The 12,355-nt window shown below is 40.4% G+C and overlaps 1 long non-coding RNA gene across 1 annotated transcript in view; it reads right to left on the bottom strand.

The window, feature by feature from the left end:
* Positions 1 to 7,468: 7,468 nt before the first annotated feature.
* The window catches only part of LOC119474803, a 56,035-nt gene continuing 51,148 nt past the window's right edge, over positions 7,469 to 12,355 (bottom strand). Inside the window, exons 2-3 of the long non-coding RNA XR_005203664.1 lie at positions 10,568 to 10,639; positions 7,469 to 7,533 (exon numbers count right to left, since the gene is read on the bottom strand). This is a non-coding gene — a long non-coding RNA (uncharacterized LOC119474803). The remainder of the gene's footprint in view (positions 7,534 to 10,567; positions 10,640 to 12,355) is intronic.

Genomic DNA, 12,355 nt, shown 5'->3' with positions numbered 1-12,355 from the left:
AATCTGACCTGCCAGAAATCAACTTTAAGACGAGACAATTACTTCAGTTTTGTCTTTGTTTATTTGCGGAGACTGAAGGAGACACACACGTCACCACACCACAGCTGTCGCCTACAAATTATGTTCATACACAACTAATTTGTCTGGCTAACGTGTTGTGGAGGAGTTGTATTGTCATGCTGTGCAGATTTTTCTCAACGTAACCCCAAATTGGATGTTTGCACATCTTTTTGTGTTCGTTTCACCCACAAAATCCAATCCTTGTTTTCACAGCTACAAGGTTTAAACAACCCAAAGCACTTGATTAAGGTGAGGGATACATTGTGATCATGATTGTGTGGTTGAGATTAGGTGCCGAAACAACTTTGTTGAGAAAAACAATTACGGTTAAATATTCAAAAAGCAATAAATCGACACATCGTGGCCTCAAAGAAACCTCTATGAATGTTCCTTAACTGAAAAAACCTAGACAGGAACATAAAATGTGTTTTTCTAGATGACAAAATCAAATTAGTGTGGTGACAGGATGCCAAACAACATCCTCAGATAACCTTCCCTGTTCCCTCTTTAATTAAATCACCATCAGCTGTTCTGTAAATGGCTCTCTAATATAACACACGCTGCTCGGCGCACACAATTTCCTCTTACACTCAATTACCTCATCTGTAACGCAGCAAAACAACAAGCAAACACGTCCTCCCTCCCTCGTAATTTACTCACCGTTAGCCCACTGCTGCCTGAGAAACCCTGTAATGCTCCAATTCTGTTTTTTTTTTTCCTCACAAACACGGTGTCATTACGGCCGCGCTCTTTTGAAAATGAGACGTGTTTCGCATTTCAAAAGGCGGGAGCAGAAACTGATTTTAATGTCGGGATAATAACAAACTCACACAGCAGAAACAGTGTAGAAAATAAGAAGCCTGGTTTTGTAATAAACTACACCTTGAGACTAATATTGTTATAATTTATTTAAAAAGTTTGACTAAAACTAACAGTTAATGAAAGATGTAGTACATTTGTAGTAAATATCTTTACAAAGTCTATTTGTATTACATTTTTGACTCATCTGTTGTTAAAGGAATAGTTCACCCAAAAACTACATAAGCTGTATAAAGTACTCACCTCTCTAGGCTCTCTATGGGCACAGAGAAAGTTTTCTATCAAATGGCGTTAAGGAGAATGGAGCGCCCAAAAATGAAAGCACGTCAGTGTAAACAGACTTCAACGAGGCCGAAAGAAATGCGGCAAAAAAGGTTATAAAATGTCCGAAAAACAAAGCTTCAGATTATCCTCACATGAAGGAATTTGTTGTCGGCATGCACAATTTTTTTGTGACGAAAAAAATGCTAATAATAATAATAATAATAATGATAAAAGATCTAAATAAATAAAATTAGAAAATAAAAAATATATATATATTACAATAAATTTAACATTTTAATTTATGGATAAAAATAAATAAATGACAAAAATGCTAATAATAATAATAAAATATCTAAATAAATACAATTTGAAAATAAAATAAAATAAAAATTACAATAAATTAAACATTTTAATCTATGGATAAAAAAATAAATAAACAAATAAAATAATAAAGAAATATAAATAAAAACAAATAATTTTTTTTTTAAAATGAAACAACAAACCCACACACCAGATTCCCCCTTTCCCCTGCACCTACCTAGAGTATATCGCCGTTGTCCCACCACCCGCACAGGATAGATACAGAGCATATACTGTTTATTTAAGACACGTTTACAAAAGAATAAATAAAACAATATAAAAATAATGAAGTTATACGAATATGATTAAATATAATACAAAAACAAAGGTTGCAACAAAACTATTCAGGAGACAATATTTGTGATTTACCTTCACCCTTTTAACCCAAACATATAATAACTGTCAGAACCACAGGATTGTGACTTCATGTTTTTGACTCAAAGATATGTCAAGCTTGACTACTCTGTGTTAGTTTTGGTTTCCCGGGCATGTGACAGCACGATGCTTTGTTTAGCAATAGCTTAGCAAAAATAGTTGTGTTTGGATTTCCATGAGTGCATGAATGGATAAAACGCTTGGACACCCTTGGATAATGCTGCACAGGAATTTTCAGATTTTGTTTTTACATTTTAAAAGCTTGTTTTGCCGTCTTTAGTTCGGCGTCAGTCAAAGTCCGTTTGCACTGATATGCTTTCATTTTGGGCGCTCCGCTCTCCTTAACGCCATTCGATAGAAAACTCAAAAACACTTTGCCAGACTCAAACACGTTGCATACTTCTGTTTTTTCCGGTCAGTCTCTCAGACCACCGGACCGCTCTGCCTCTGCAACCACCCGCATCATAACAGCAACTAATAAAGCAATCTGGTTTGTTGGCTGAAACTCTCGGTTGTAAAGTAAAACCATGGTGCATGTGATCTGAATGTACGAGTACAGGAGCCACACTACAAATCTAATTTACTGAAATGTTCCTTAATTGGGTAATGAAAACAATCTTTCTTGTCGTAGGAGGGGAAATACCCCGGCTAAATCTGGATGTCTTTATTATCATCGTCTCTTATTGGACGCAGCCGGGTCAGCTCTCTCTGGTTTGATAGGAATGATTAAAGGTGTTGGTTGGATAAGATTATACATGCTGAGTCAACCTAAACTGTAAATTCTGCACAGTGTATCTCTTAAATCTCCTCTTTTAATGAGCTGCTTTAATGCTACCATGTTTAATCCGGCTCACTTTTAATCTCACCGTCTTTCTTGTGTTTGCTCTGTGGATTTAGCATTTCTTCCTTTTATGTATTCCCCTCTTGATTATGTTGATTATTCTTGTTTTATCTGTTCTGACAGCACTTTGTTTACCCAGAATTTAGATGAATAATTAATAAGGTTTACTGTGCTTCATGCTTTAGTTCAGCATTTAAAACAAGAGTCTACAGCCATCCTAGCAGCTCTGTTCAATGTTAACCATTTCAAATCTTATACACAATGTTTAATCTTAGCTGTTTTCTGAGCCAACTCAGTAACATCTCTATAGAGACTAGATAATAAACTTCTAGAAAATTACTCTTCCAAAATGTATATTAAGAGCGTTGGAAAGTTTTCAAGTTAAAGAGCTCAGAATGATTTAAACTAGGGCTGTTAATCGATTAAAATATTGAATCACATGAATCACATGTCCATAGTTATTCTCTGTTCAAAATGGACCTTAAAGGGAGATTAGTCAAGTATTTAATCCTTTTATCAACATGGGAGTGGACAAAATATGCTGCTTTATGCAAATGTATGTCTATTTTTATTATTGTAAATCAATTAACAACACAAAACAATGACAGATATTGATCAGAAACCCTCACAGGTACTGCATTTAGCATAAAACAATATGCTCCAATCATAACATGGCAAACTGCAGCCCAACAGGCAACAACAGCTGTCAGTGTGTCAGTGTGCTGACTTGACTATGACTTGCCCCAAACTGCATGTGATGATCATAAAGTGGGCATGTCTGTAAAGGGGAGACTCGTGGGTACCCATAGAACCCATTTACATTCACACATCTGGAGATCAGAGGTCAAGGGACCCCTTTAAAGATGGACATGCCAGTTTTTCCTCGCCAAAATGTCTCAATGTCACCAATTGGATTGTGGACTGCAGTTTTGAATCCTCAAGTTTCGTCATTTTGGCCGTCGCCATGACACGAGTGGGTGGAGCTAAGTACTAGTTGAAAATGGCCATGCCAGTTTTTCCATGCTAAAATGTAGCTTTACTTGGGGCGTTATTTTGCCTCCTTCCCAACAAGGTAATATGACATGGTACCAAAGGATCAATTAGGTTTTCTTGTTTCATATGATACCAGTATCTTCACTCTAGCTTTAAGACTGGGACCGCTACAGCCGCTGGTCTCAGACGGTTAAACCCTTTTTGAAAATGGCCATGAAAGTCTCCTCTCTAAAATTTAGCACAAGTTTTTTGCATTATTTGGCCTCCTTCTTGAAAGGCGAGTATGTCAAACTGAGCCTGCTACAACCTAACAATCACAAGTTATGTTAATTAGTGGAGTTAAACTTTGACAGACCTAATTGAAATTAAACTGGAAACACAGTAGAGTGTCCTTCACTTCCTCTTCCGTGTGATATTTGTTGAGGCGATATAAGTTTGGACTGATTGAATGGATAGAAGCAGCGATTCGTAATCTGGTTTATTAAAACAAAAATAATCTAGTAGCTCCTTTTAGCTGGTGATTAAAAAGTTAATTTGAAGCATGTGTGTTCGTCATCTCTCTCTCTGAGTCTCCTGGTTTCTGCATGTGTCCGCCCCCCATGCTCTGTTTTAATGAGCCAGTCACGGCCTTGTTATCCTCAGGCCCAGGCAGGTCTGATTCCTCGGTAAACTCCGGGGACGAGCAGGTCGGGGCGCGTCCCATCATCCCACCCCCTCAACCCTCCGACAGCAAATTAGAGCCGATCATTCAGCCGGTTTTCATAAGTTGAGTGATCGGTTTTCATCTGCAGATTTACGCTGTCAGAGCCCCGGCAGGCAAACATCTCCTGGTAGCTAATAAGCAGCTGTGCCGAAAAAAAAAAAAAAAGACATTGTGCCGTAACCACATCTAAAGTCTGAAATAACAGAGCAAAGAAAACCATCTCTCCTCTGACTGAGTCTGCGGATGTTTCCAGGCAGCCTGTCAGAACGCTCAGTCGTTACGTCTCACGTGAGCCAAAACCACACAAGTGATGTTTGAACACTCGACATCACCTCGTCCACCAAGAAATCTTTCATCTCCCATTTTTACTTTTAATCTTCCTCTCCCCGCTCTGCTGTAAGATGTTAAAGCTCGTCTTCGCTGCGGGGAATCCCCCTCTCAGGAGAAAATGAACACGCTGGTAGTGAGGGATGATTTACAGAAGATAAAAATAACTACAATATACACATTTTCACGTCTGTCAACAACGATGAAAGAGTACTTTGTTTTCATTTGTCTGTCTCTTTTGATTTGGTATTTGTTGAGCAGATTCTCAGCCTGATGAAAAGTAGATTACGGTACATTTCCGCCGTTAGCTGGACCTGAAATTTATAGTAGTACTAAATATTAATAGTATTAAACAGGCGAAAGGGGAAAAAACTGGTAAGAGCAATCTCAAAGTTCAGTTCACACAGATTAAAATGAACTAGTTCATATTCACAGCTCACAATTTAGAATTTTTAAGTCCCAAAAAATGAACTAGGTCACTTTCATTTTTTCTGTTCTTTTAGTTTTTTAATTGGTCGGATGTAATTTAATTAGTCTCAACCGCGCACTTAAAAACCAGGCGTGTACACGTGATACGAGCACACAGAACAGTATCCAGGAGCGCAAAAGCATCCTCGCAACGCCAACATGCCTTCCCGCGGGCACAGGGCTGTGATGAGCGCAAGCTCGACCTTCCCTACGCGCCTGCAACTGCTCAACGCTCGCTCGCTCCTCAAGCTGACTTTTAAGACTTTGGAAGCGCGATGGAATAGACGGTGGGGGGGTGATGTCTCCGATCCTTTGAGTGCACTAGCCATGTCAGCATGCCGGGTGCCATAAAAACACAGTGCATTACAGTCATGTTCACGTTCATTAGTTGCAAACGGATACGTTCACTTCACCAAAATCATGACCATGTTCATGCACAACACTGAAAACTGGGAAAAGCAGTTATTGAAACCCAAATCATGTCATACTAGCTTGTAGAGAAGGAGGTTAAATAACGCTCCAAACTTGCACTACATTTTGGCGAGGAAAAACTGGCATGGCCATTTTCAAAGGGGTCCCTTGGCCAGGGTTAGCGTCCTTGGTCTGGTTTGGTTTAGGCTACAACACACTTTAAGGTTTGGGGAAGGTTGTGATTTTAGTCAAATATAAAAAAAAAAAACACACATCAGGATTTGTTCCTAAACTTAACTAATTGCTTTGAGTTGACTACCATGACGTGTGTAATCATTCTCTAGTTGCCATGAGCAAATATTGTAGGAAAATGTGGAGGCAAATTCTGTAAAGAAGGACTGGAAAATCAAGAGAAAGTCTTTTAAAGGTTTAATAAACACTTGCAAGTGGGCAAACAACCATCAACATAAATGTTCAGGGCTGAGAGCCCTGAGTCTCTCCGTTTCGAGACATTTATACCCTTGCGTGCATGCTCACAGTCGTATATCTCACATTGTCTGTCTGACTGACACTTCTGTCCTTTTTAGGGTTACTTGTCCTCAAATAGGCGCTACAAGTTCGTTGACTAAGTATGCAACACCGAAACAGAAATAGGCCTTAAGGGCAATGAGTGTCACCTGTTATGACCTTAGGAATGTGCACGTTTGTATTTTTCCAACACAGAAAAGAAATAATGTATGTTTGCAAATTTTGACTGGTTCAGTACGAGCATTTATCAACTTTATAGACATGTTCTTTAAAACAGTGTACTCATTATGTTGATAAAAAAACAAATAATGTGGGCAGGATTATGTTTCTTTCACAACATAGTTGCTGCTGCAATATAGTATATATATATATATAGTATATATATATATACTACTATCTATATATATATATATATATATAGATAGTAGTATATAAAGGTAATTTTAGAAGACACTGCGGCATCTCTTTTGAGACAAATATATGTGAATTATGAGATTCTTTTCTTACATTTACAAAGCGCTAAATCATGATTACAAGATTTGGAAGTCCTAATTTTGAGAATAAACTCTTTGTTTCCTTAAGATTCATGTGCACAGTTTTGTGTTTAGTGTGATGCTAATAAGATCTGTCGTCTGAGTCTTCATGTCAACTAATCAGCAGAGTTTTATTCAAATGTTATTTTATGAAAACGTCTCAACAGTGTTGGTTTGGTTGAAGCCAGAAGAGCTTTTTATCTTTCAGATCATTCACCATCCACAGATGTCACAGGAAGTTTCAACAGTGGATTTTTTAGGAGAGGATAAAAGGGAAGGACTGTAATGCTTCGGCCTCTTCCTGCCTGATCCTCTTTGATCAGCAGCACAATCACTTTAATCAGCGAGTACAAAGGCTGCACGCACAAACACACTGGGCTAATTACTGCTGACACATTACAAGACAGCTACACACACACAACTGACAGATCTGAATGCTCGCTGGTAGTGCTGTAGGATATATAACAGCGTTATATAGAAATATAATGGAAACATATGAGACCGCTCGCCAAACAAACCAATAAATGGGACGGGACTTACATGCCAGAATGTGCCGGTTAATATTGGAACATCCAGTCATATCCCAATAAATTCACTGAGCTGCTTTTTACGATTTGTCATTCTGGTTTCAGCAGAAAATACATCGGGAGGATTTAATAGATTCCACAGTGCCCTTCAGTTTTCATAATTGGAACAGCATGTCTGTGAGGAAATGGAAAATGAACATATGCAGCTGCAACGGGTAAAGCACATGACCACACTCTGCATATCGGATTTTCACTTACAGTTAATGGTTGCTTCCAAAAATCAGTTATCAACTTGTTTCACAGCGGGAGGCACTCAACGTTTAGCTGGAATTGAAAATTAGTTTTCACATGTCAGATTCTGTCCACTAAAGCAGGAGCATGTTATTCAATTAGCCCTCCTGTTGTCTTCGGGTCAATTTGACCCGAAGACAACAGGAGGGATAAATCCACAGAAATTCAACATTAGGTCATGAAAAATTAACAAAAGTATGCTCATATTATTAATAATAGCCAGACAAGAAAACATTATTGTCAAATAATAGCCTTGTTCATTATCATCAGTTGGCCTGTTTAACCCTCCTGTTGTCTTCGGGTCAATTTGACCCGAAGACAACAGGAGGGTTAGAGCAACAAACTGTCTCTAAAAGTTTGCAGTAGCCATTTAAGATGCACGATGAAAATATTGATTTGCAATTAATCACAGTATTGTCCATAGTTAATTTCTTATCTGTTCAAAATGTACCTTAAAGGGAGATTTGTCAAGTATTTAATCCTCTTATCAACATGGGAGTGGACAAAGATGCTTCTTTTATGTTAATGTATGTATATATGTATTATTGGAAATCAATTAACAACACAAAACAATGACAGGTATTGTCCAGAAACCCTCACAGGTACTGCATTTAGCATAAAACAATATGCTCCAATCATAACATGGCAAACTGCAGCCCAACAGGCAACAACAGCTGTCAGTGTGTCAGTGTGCTGACTTGACTATGACTTGACCCCAAACTGCATGTGATTATCATAAAGTGGGCATGTCTGTAAAGAGGAGACTCGTGGGTACCCATAGAACCCATTTACATTCACTGATCTGGAGGTCAGAGGTCAAGGGACCCCTTTGAAAATGGATATGGCAATTTTTCATCACCAAAATTTAGCGTAAGTTTGGAGCGTTATTTAACCTCTTTTATGACAAGCTAGTATGACATGGTTGATACCAATGGATTCATCAGGTTTTATAGTTTCATATGATGCCAGTATCTTCACTCGAGCTTTAAAACTGAGCCGCTACAACCTAGAAATCTCAAGTTGCGTTAAAGAAATTCGAGGCATTAAAACAAATTTGTGGTAATGCATTATTATTAACTTTGACAGCCCTACTTTAAACATGTACTTATTTTTATTCATATCACAATATATATTATATCACAGAAAACAAAATATATATATTTTATTCCAATATCGTGCCGCCCTCATGCAAAATGATTTTTGTTTAGCAGAGTCTAGCTCTGAGCACTGAAAGGGGGTCAATAAACTCCACCAGTGGAACTTGTGTTATTCATGTGTAAAATATTTCATGGATGCGTAACAGTTGAAAATGTAGTTTTATCAATGTGTTAACGGAGCGGCTAAGCTCTTGGCTCTAACCTCAGGTTACCAGAACCACAGCGGTTAGAAAACATTGAGAAGGCAGTGAGAAGGCTGAGAACACACAACACAACACCTGCTATTGTTTCTGAGACTCCACACATAACGAGTACTTTTAGTCGTTGAAGCCTACACGTGTTAACACCATAATAAGCATCCAGACTGACCTCAGAGCAGTCGCTCATCTCTGTGTCTCAGGGAGTCTTTTAAGCAGCTGTTTCTTTTACATTTTCACACGCAGAGAGGAGAAACTGGTAAAACACAGAGAGAGAGAGAAGATCTAAATGAAGCCGTAGCTTTGAAACAAACTGTGTTGGACATTCTGCAGATTAAACTGGAGCTGAGCAGCAGTGTAGTGTTCCAGTCGGCTGCAGAGCTCCTGGTAATGTTTGATCTGTTCTATTCATCACACAGAGAAACATTATGGATCATTAATGTTATCATTACATTGTGTTATTGCAGCAGGCTGAGAGCAGTATGCAGTACTTCTATTGGGTTTTGATGGTGACTCCCAAACGGTGGTAATTTTGTTTTTGTTTTAACGGAAACTATGACGACATATGATCATCCGAGACGATGACGAGACGGCACCGATGTCTTTAAACACTAAAGGTCTTTGCGCACCGAATCCGTATTTTTCGTATTTGTTTTTTTAATCTGCCATCCGTTAAAAGACACACAGAAACCTCGCACACTGAGTCCGATGAGTTTTATTATTCTGTGTTGCAAAAAGTCGCAGTACGAGAAAAAACTGAATTAATTACGTGGGTTCGATGGATAACGTTAGTCCAAATCTGGGCTAATGAATGAATGACATCATGACATTATTGTTGTAGCGGGCTCAGTTTTAAAGCTAGAGTGAAGATACTGGTATCATATGAAACTAAAAACCTAAAGAATCCATTCATACCAACCATGTCATACTAGCTTGTCACGAAGGAGGTTAAATAACACTGCAAACTTACGCTAAATTTTGGCGAGGAAACACTGTCATGGGCATTTTTTCAAAGGGGTCCCTGACCTCTGACCTCCAGATGTGTGAATGAAAACTCTGAGATGAACGGAGTGAAAACTTTATCTTATTAGATAAAACAGATGTTGACAAACTGCATAATTTGCAGTGCAAAAACTGTAATAAATTGCAATATATCTTCACGAAATGTTCACAATCGCAATAAGATCGTAACATGACTTAAGTATCGTGATAACATCGTATCGTTGGGTCTCTGGTGACGTGACGACAGCAGCCCTACTGCCCTTTTGGTGTAAATCTTTGCCCTATCACTACGTGTGAACAGGCTGCTTTTTTCATGTCCTCCCCGTCTGCCTGCATGTCAGCTGGAAAAGCCAACCCATCTTTTCTCCAATCCAAAATCGAGTTGAACTTTTGAGGACTTTTGGAGGTTTTTCTGGTTTTGTTTTTTTCACCAGAGATGCCCGTCTCCATTAAAGCAATGCTCTCGCTGTGATGGCGATGTGGGAATTGAACAGGACAGACTACAGTCCACGCTCCGTCACTTCGTTCCAGGGTCTCTCCTCATAGCCGTGCACCATCTGAAAGCTGTGTGTGTGTGTGTGTGTGTGTGTGTGTGTGTGTGTGTGGTTGTGTGTGCGTGTGTGTGTGCGTGTGCGTGTGCGTGTGTGTGTTTCTGAGCAGTCGTCCTGAGTCTCACCGGGGAATACAGACATAAAGTGAGGATACGTTTACCGTGTCAGACAGGACTGTGGGAGGAGGAGAGGACAGCCGTGTGCCAGCTCTCTGCATGCTGTCAAGACCTATCTGTGTCACACACACACACACACACACACACACTCACACACACAGAAATTAAAAAACCCAACACACGCTACAAAAACAGATGCACAGACACAGTAATAAAACACACACATTCTCAGACACAGACTCATCTCCATGTCACATTTACAGACACATGCATAAATATCACAGAAACACTCATCTCCTGTCACACACACACACAAACACACGCACACACACAGTGTACAGACTCTTTCAGACCACACGTGTGCCTGTAAAAAAAGGCATCACCCCTCCACAACTGCACAACTATAACACACATGAGCCCTGACAGTCGCGTCGGCTCTCGTCACACATGACCAGGAACATGACTCAGCTTCTTCCTCCTCCGTTTGTCCACTAAAGCTGCGTCCACGCTGAACTCTGTTTCACTAGAAATCAACGAAAAGATGCTTCACTGTCGCTGTGTGTTTGTTTTGATTAGGGATGCACCGAGTACAAGTACTTACATTTGGGTACTCGCCGATACGATTACCGATACGAGTACTTCTCTGTGCCCTTGTTAACAGCCAGCTGGAGGGTGTGAGCGACACACGGCAGGCTGGGGAGTCCCGCATACGAGGCGGTGCGCCGCGACCTGCTCTAGGTCGGCTTGGAAAGGCTCGAGGCGGAGGGCTTCCCGGGGCCGTGGACAAAGTGCTCGCTGCGCCCTCCCTCCCCACCGTGGAGGGACGGAGCCCCCTACTCCCGGTGTGACTGTTGACCGGGGCGGATTGTCCTCAGTGCGCCCCAACCGCGTCGTGCCCCCAGGGCGGGGCTCGGCCCACGTAAGATGCGCCAAGTGGCGATGTCTGCAACCCACCCGACCCGTCTTGAAACACGGACCAAATAGTGTAACGCACGAGCGAGTCAGATGGTGCAAGCAAAACCCCGTGGCGCAATAAAAGTGAGGGCCGTCCCGCGGGGTCGGGCGCACCACCGGCCCGTCACGCTGCCGTAAAGTGGTATCGGTGCCGTTGTATCGGAGCTGTTTTGCGAGTACGAGTGTACGAGTACATAAGCACAGTATCAGACCCGATACCCGATACTGGTATCGGTGCATCCCTAATAATCACATCAAATAAATTACTGCGATATAAAACCAATAAAACCAAATGTTCTAATATGTAGACCAATAAACAAACAAATAAAAACAACATAGAAGTCCATGGATCTCCTCCGCTGTGGTTCAGTTCCCGGGACAGCGCCCGGACGCTGGAATAAATTTGTCGTGCTGCTTTTGAAGATCCACAGACTTTAGACTAACTTCACAGTGGACAGTGGTTTGCTCGAGGTCGGACGCTGGAGAAAACTCTTGTGTTGTGCCTACTCTGAACTCTGGGAGCTCAGGGAAGCGGTGGCACTTCAGTACCGGAATTACTCAAGTTAAAGAAAAAAATCGTCCTAAACCATTAATTCAAATGAATTGATCAAATGGAGTTATCGCCCGGCTCTAGGCCACCGTAGTTCTTCGACACGCTTGTGAAACTGCGATAATAATGTTGCTGTGTCTGCTGGATGTGGCAGTTGTTTGCTAACATGCTAGAAAGATCAACGTTATAAACCATAATAAGATAGTGGTTGAGTATCTGTCAGCTCAGTTTGGTGTTTTTCTGTCTTCTGGTGGTAAAATGTTATCAAATCAGCTTGACATTCATTAATTAGAAACTTTATTATCCATAATTGTATTTGAATTGTACT

This window comes from Sebastes umbrosus, chromosome 16 (assembly GCF_015220745.1).
Source record: "Sebastes umbrosus isolate fSebUmb1 chromosome 16, fSebUmb1.pri, whole genome shotgun sequence".
Lineage (NCBI taxonomy): Eukaryota > Metazoa > Chordata > Actinopteri > Perciformes > Sebastidae > Sebastes > Sebastes umbrosus.
Note: the sequence above shows the minus strand (reverse complement) of the source record. Positions and strands in the feature narration are given on the sequence as shown.